General features: G+C 41.1%; 1 pseudogene; it reads right to left on the bottom strand.

Moving 5' to 3' along the window:
- Positions 1 to 3,173: 3,173 nt before the first annotated feature.
- Positions 3,174 to 3,595, bottom strand: LOC133103507 (large ribosomal subunit protein uL1-like; annotated as a pseudogene).
- Between the last annotated feature and the right edge of the window lie 2,796 nt (positions 3,596 to 6,391).

The raw sequence follows: 6,391 nt of genomic DNA, 5'->3' as shown, positions 1-6,391 counted from the left end.
CGAGGCTTGCGGGATCTTAGTTCCCCAACCAGGGATTGAATCCAGGCCCTCAGGCAGTGAGAGTGTGGGGTCCTAACCACTGCACCGCCAGGGAATTCCTGACATTCCTTAAGTATCTAAATAAGTTAGGAATATTATGTTTAATCTTCCCGACTACCTACTATTTAGTTACATATTTTCCCCATCTTGCTGATGCGAAAAATGAGGCTTAGAGAGATGAGGTAAACTGACCTGCCCAATATGGCAAAGTCTGAAAATGGTAGAGCCAGGATTTGAACCCAGGCCTGTGTGATCCTAAAGTCCAGCCAGAATTTTTGGTGAGCTTTCTGTTCCAATTTATGGCCTATTTTTAAATTGGGTCTTCTTATTGAGTTGTGAGACCTTAATATATCTCAGATACAAGGGCTTTGTCAGATACATATTTTGCAAATATTTTCTCTCAGTCCATAGCTTTTCATTTCATTTTTAAAAATCAGTATCTTTTGAAGAACAAAAATTTTTAATTTCGATGAGTTCAATTTGGTAATTTTTTTTTCTTTTATAGTTTGTGCTTTTTGTGTCCTATTTAAGAAATCTTCATCAAACCCGGGGTAACTAAGATTTTCTATGTTTTCTTCTAGAAGCTTTATAGTTTTAGCTTTAACATTTGGGTTTATGATACATTCGACTTAGCTTTTGTATATGATTCTTTTTTTTTTTTTGCATATGGCTATCCAATTGTTTCAGCAACATTTGTTGAGAATATTCTCCTTTCCCCCATCATATTGCCCTGCCACCTTTGCTAAACATCAATTGACCACATATATGTTCATCTTTTTCTGAATTATTTATTTTATTTCATTAATTTATATGTTTATCTCTACACCAAAACCATGTCTTGATAACTGTAGCTGTATAGTGAGTCTTGACATCATGTAATGTACTTCCTCTTTTTTCTTTTTAAAAATTGTTTTGGCTAGTCTATGTCTTTGGTTTTCTATATAAATTTTAGAATCAGCTTGTCAGTTTCTCAAAAACCTTGTTGGGATTTGATTGGGATAATGTTAAGTCATGTAGAATTGATATCTATTTCTTGCTAATAATATTTATTGATATTATTGAGTTCTTCCTTAAATATTTGGTAGAATTTACCAATGGAGCCATCTGTGCCTGGAGTTTTCTTTGTAGGAAAGTTTTTTTCCTTTCCTGAATATTTCCATTTATTACCTCCAGTTTATGGGGAATGTGAAGGAATTCAGCTGACTTTACAATGTCACCAGGAAAGAAATGCTGGAAACCTGAGGGTGAATCCTTTATGCTTCCAAATATTTTGAAAGTTGGCGCATGTAGAGACAAAAACAAAAACAACAACAGAAAAAAACACACCCCAAAACCCTCCAAACCAAGAAATTTTGTATGATGAAAGAGTATTTCTGGGAATGAAAAAGAAAAAACTTTGCCTCTCAATGCCTAGAGGTCTGTGCTAGTTTTGAAGATAAAGCTTTTATTTTAGGCACAGTGCTCAAATTGATTTCATAGGAAGGTTTAACTACAAATTGTTTCATTAATTATGTAAGGCTAATTCAAGTTTTCTTTTTTTTTTAATATGTATTTATTTATTTAGGCTGCGCCGGGCCTTAGTTGCAGCATGCAAACTCTTAGTTGCGGCATGCATGTGGGATCTAGTTCCCTGATGAGGGATTGAACCCGGGCCCCCTGCAATGGGAGCACGGAGTCTTACCCACTGGATCACCAGGGAAGTCCCCAAGTTTTCTATTCTTGGGTGAGCTTTGGTAGTTTATTATTTTTAAGGAATGTTTCCATTTCATCTATGTGGTTGAATTTACTGGCACAAAGTCATTTATAGAATTGCTTTCTTTCTTTCTTTTTCTTTTTTCTTTTTTTGCTGTGCAGCTTGTGGGATCTTAGTTCCCTGACCAGGGATTGAACCCAGGCCCTCGGCAGTGAGAGTGTGGAGTCCTAACCACTGGACCACCAGGGAATTCCCTGGAATTGCTTTCTTAATTTCATTTTTGAATTGTTTGTTGCACTTTGCATAAGTCATTCTACTACCTTCTGATCTCCATTGTTTCAGATGCAAAGTCGGCATATATCAGTATTGATGCTTCCCTACACATGATGAGTCTTTTGTATTTGCTGCTTTCATGATTTTTCTTGTTGTCTTTCAACAGTTTGGCTATAATGTGTCTGACCATGGATCTTTTTGTATGTATCCTACGTGGTATTCATTGAGTTTCTCAGATGTGTACATTATTTTTTCATCAAATTTGGGAAGTTTTTGGCTATCGTGTCTTTTTTTTTCCTTTTCCCTGATAAAGTACTTTATGTTACTAGTTTCTACGAAGACATATTCCATGAGCAAAATGATTAAGATTTGGTTTCTTAGTCAGATAGTCCTGGGTTTGAATTCCAGCTTTGCTACTTATTAGTGGCAGACAAGTCACTTCATTGCTTTGTGTCTAGATTTTTGTTTACTGGTTTATTATACAGAATACTATAAAGGATATAGATGAACACCCAGATGAAGAAGTACACAGGGCAGGGTCTGGAAGGGTCCTGAGCACAGGAGGTTCTGTCCCCATGAAACTGGATGTGCCACCCTCCCAGTATGTAGATATGTTCACCAACTGGGAATCTCTGCCATTGTTTCTTCAAATATTTTTTTCTGCCCTTTTCTCTTTTTCCTTTCCTGTTGGGACTCCTACTATGCTTATGTTGGGACACCTGTTGTTCCATAGATAAGTGAGCAAAGACTTATTTTTTTAAAAAATATATTTATTTGTTTATTTATTTATTTAATTTATTTATTTTGTCTGCTCCAGATCTTCATTGCGGTGCGCAGGATCTTTAGTTGCGGCATGCGGACTTCTTAGTTGTGGCATGCAGGTGGGATCTAGTTCCCCAACCAGGGATAAAACCAGGGCCCCCTGCATTGGGAACACAGAGTCCTATGCAGTGGACCACCAGGGAAGTCCCACGACTCATTTTTATTTGCCTTTTCCCTCTATGTTCTACAGATTGGATAGTTTCTACTGACCCATCTTCAAGTTCACTGATTCTATCATCTGTCATCTTAAATCTGTTGTTGAGTCCCTTTAGTGAATATTTCACTTCAGTTATTATTGTTACTTTCAACTCCAGAATTCCTTTTTTTTTTTTTAAATGATGGGAGTATGGTTTATTAAGCTGCGCCTTAGTACAAGCGCTGGGGCTTGCCCATGGTGCTCTTAATGTACAAAGCCCGGATGTTCTGCCAATTTTTCTTGAGCAATGACACCAGGAAGTTGACAGCTAACTGTATGTTGTACACAAGCTCATCATCCGCCACCTTCCTGTGGCCAACAGCCACTGCCAGACACAGTACCTTCTTCATCTGGAACTTGATCATGGACTTCACTTCATCAACTTTGGCCGCCATGTTCTCATTGTGGGTCAATTAGGAAGGGAACTTGCCAGACTTATTCAGGCCTGGGCCCAGGATTCATGGGATCCGCTTGATCAGAGACTCTGAAGCCAAAAACGCATCATACTTTTTGGCCAGCTTCTTGACCAGTTTCTTATTCTTGTTGAGTTTCTTCAGCACCTTGATGTCCATTTCCAGAAGTTTTTCATCATTCCAACAGACACTCTGTACCCTAACTACAAAACTCCCCATTCCTCTCTCCCTCCAGTCTCTGATAATCTCTATTTTTTCTGTTTCTATGAATTTGCCTATTCTAGGTACCTCATATAAGTGGAATCATACAATATTTGTCCTTTTGTGTCCAGCTTATTTCACTTAACATACTATTCTGAAGGTTCATCCATGTTGTAGCATGTATCAGAACTTTTCTTTTAAAAAAAAATACATGATTTCTACCCCCTTATCAAGATGATCTATTTTTGATTCATTGTTGTCACACTTTTCTTTGAATCTTTGTTTTGCTGTCACACTTCTTTGTTTAGTTCTTTGAACATATTTATAATAGCTACTTCAAAGCCTTGGTCTATTAAATGCAACATCTGGGGCATTCAGAGACAACTTCTACTGATTACTTTTTTCCCCTGAGTTTGGACTGGATTCTGATGCCCCCTAAAGGTTATTGTTGTCATGGTATGTTTGTTTGTTTAATAATTGGCCTAGGCAAAATCTGTGAAATCTGCCTCCTTCATGGTGTGTGGCCACTGACCTTTCTACCCTGTTTTTTTTTTTTTTTAATTAATTAATTAATTAAATTTATTTTTGGCTGCATTGGGTCTTCGTTGTGGCACGCGGGCTTTTCATTACAGTGGCTTCTCTTGTTGCGGAGCACAGGCTCTAGGTGCGTGGGCTTCAGTAGTTGTGGCACACGGGCTTAGTTCCTCCCCAGCATGTGGGATCTTCCTGGACCAGGGCTCGAACCTGTGTCCCCTGCATTGGCAGGCGGATTCTTAACCACTGCACTACCAGGGAAGTCCCTACCCTGTTTTAAAAAATCCTTTTAAAAAATTTTTAAGTTTGGGTTCCTACGTAGACCTCTGTGTCAGTGTAGCTTAATGGTCAGCCAATTATTGGATGGAAGTTGTACTCAGTTACTTTGCGTCAGTGAGAATTCTGTCCTCTGCCAATGCATCTGTGTGTGGGTAGGAGAGCACAAAGTTCCAGCTGTTTTCAAGTTGGCCCCAGCCTTACTTTCCACTGAGCCCTTCTGAGTCTTCTCTGTACATGTAGCCCCAGGGTTAGCCAAGCGTGTAAGGGTGGAGCGGGCCCTCTGCGCTCTGTGGCAAATGCACACAGCCTCAGCTAGGAGTATGCTTGCCTTGTCCACAGCCACAGCTTCAGGCTCTTCACTTGCATGCCACACATTTAGCTACTCATATCGGCAACGTCACTTGGCATGGGCATTGTCTGGGTCTCTAAATCCAATGAGTCCCCTTCAGCAGTGAAGCTGCTGGTCCTCAAAACCTGCCCCACCTTGGCAGAACCTATCAAGCTGGGAAGGGGGCAAGATGGAGCAACCCCAAGCAAGAACACCACAGACTCTCACTGTTCTAACTCAGAGTTGAGCAGTTTTCAACCCAATTTGCTTCTTGGATTGGGGTATGCCTTTGGTCGATTTCAGAGCCCTGAAGTGGCTGTTTTGTCTAGTTTGCCCAGATTTATAGTTATTTTTGGAGAGAGGATTTGCTGACCTCCTCACTCAACCAGAGGTGGAAATCTCCTCCTCCTTTTTTTGGGGCAGGGGGGGCTGTGCCACACAGCATGCGGGATCTTAGTTCCCTGAACAAACCCGTGCCCCCTGCAGTAGAAGCACGGAGTCCTAACCACTGGACCACCGGTAATTCCCGGAAATCTCCTCCTTTAAATATTTTGAACTTTGTTCTGGTAAACAGTTATGTTACTTGGCCACTGATTACACTATGCTGCATACCAGTATCAGTGGCAGAAGAGGCAGTAAACGGCAGCTTCTGGTTTTCTACAAATGTCTCCAAAGTTCTCCATGGAAGTCAGCAGAAGTGCCCATTCTCTGTGTTCATGAGCACCCATGCAACGTGGGTGAGAGGCAGGCATGGGGGTGCAGGGTGGTGGAAGGACCTGGGCCTTGAATGTCGTGGCCATGGGCTTTTTACTGAATTCAGGTAAGGCTGCTCGTTGCTCAAGAGTCCAATACTTAGAGACAAGTGTTGCATAAAAGGAAAGATAGCTTTACTGAGGAAGCCAACAATCCTGGGGAGAAGGTGGACTCATGTCCCAAAGAACCAACTCCCCATTCCCCAAGTTTTGCTTGGAGATTATATAGGGAAACGAGGAAGGGGCTACATGCTGAGGAGAGGGTTGCAGGGTGCATGATTAGCTCGTGGACGTTTTTCTGATTGGTTGGCGGTGAGGTAACCGAGAGTCAACATCATCAACCTTCTGCTTCCAACCGGTCCGGGGTCAAAGTTCTTGGGGCAACATACAGTTAACTTCTTCCACCTGGTATTTGCAAAAGAGCTCAAAATATTATCTATAGCCCTTGAGGAGGAACTAAAGGTCCTTGACTTTGTTTAATGCCTAAACTATTATTATTTTGTCTTGCTTGACTATTTTCCTTTGTTTCTGCATTTTCTCATTTCTCTGACTAAATTTATTCTTTGGAACTTGGGGAAGGCCAGGAGGCTAAAGTTTTTCTATAGGAAAGAGGCAGGCACAGGATGGGCAAGGGGCAGGGAGCTGTCCTGGGAAGGCCCCATAGAGTCCTGCTCAGTTACAGGCTCCCTGCGGTCCTTCTGCCACCAACTATTCTGGGATTCACGAGGAGGCAGGACATGTAACATCTACCTGAAACCCACAGGAGGTTTGTCTTCTGGGGAACAGACTTTCCTCTGAAGTTGCCTTGGTGATAATAATAATAGCCTACATTCATTAAGTACTAATAATGTGCATTTAGGC

Source organism: Eubalaena glacialis, chromosome 13 (genome assembly GCF_028564815.1).
Source record: "Eubalaena glacialis isolate mEubGla1 chromosome 13, mEubGla1.1.hap2.+ XY, whole genome shotgun sequence".
Lineage (NCBI taxonomy): Eukaryota > Metazoa > Chordata > Mammalia > Artiodactyla > Balaenidae > Eubalaena > Eubalaena glacialis.
Note: the sequence above shows the minus strand (reverse complement) of the source record. Positions and strands in the feature narration are given on the sequence as shown.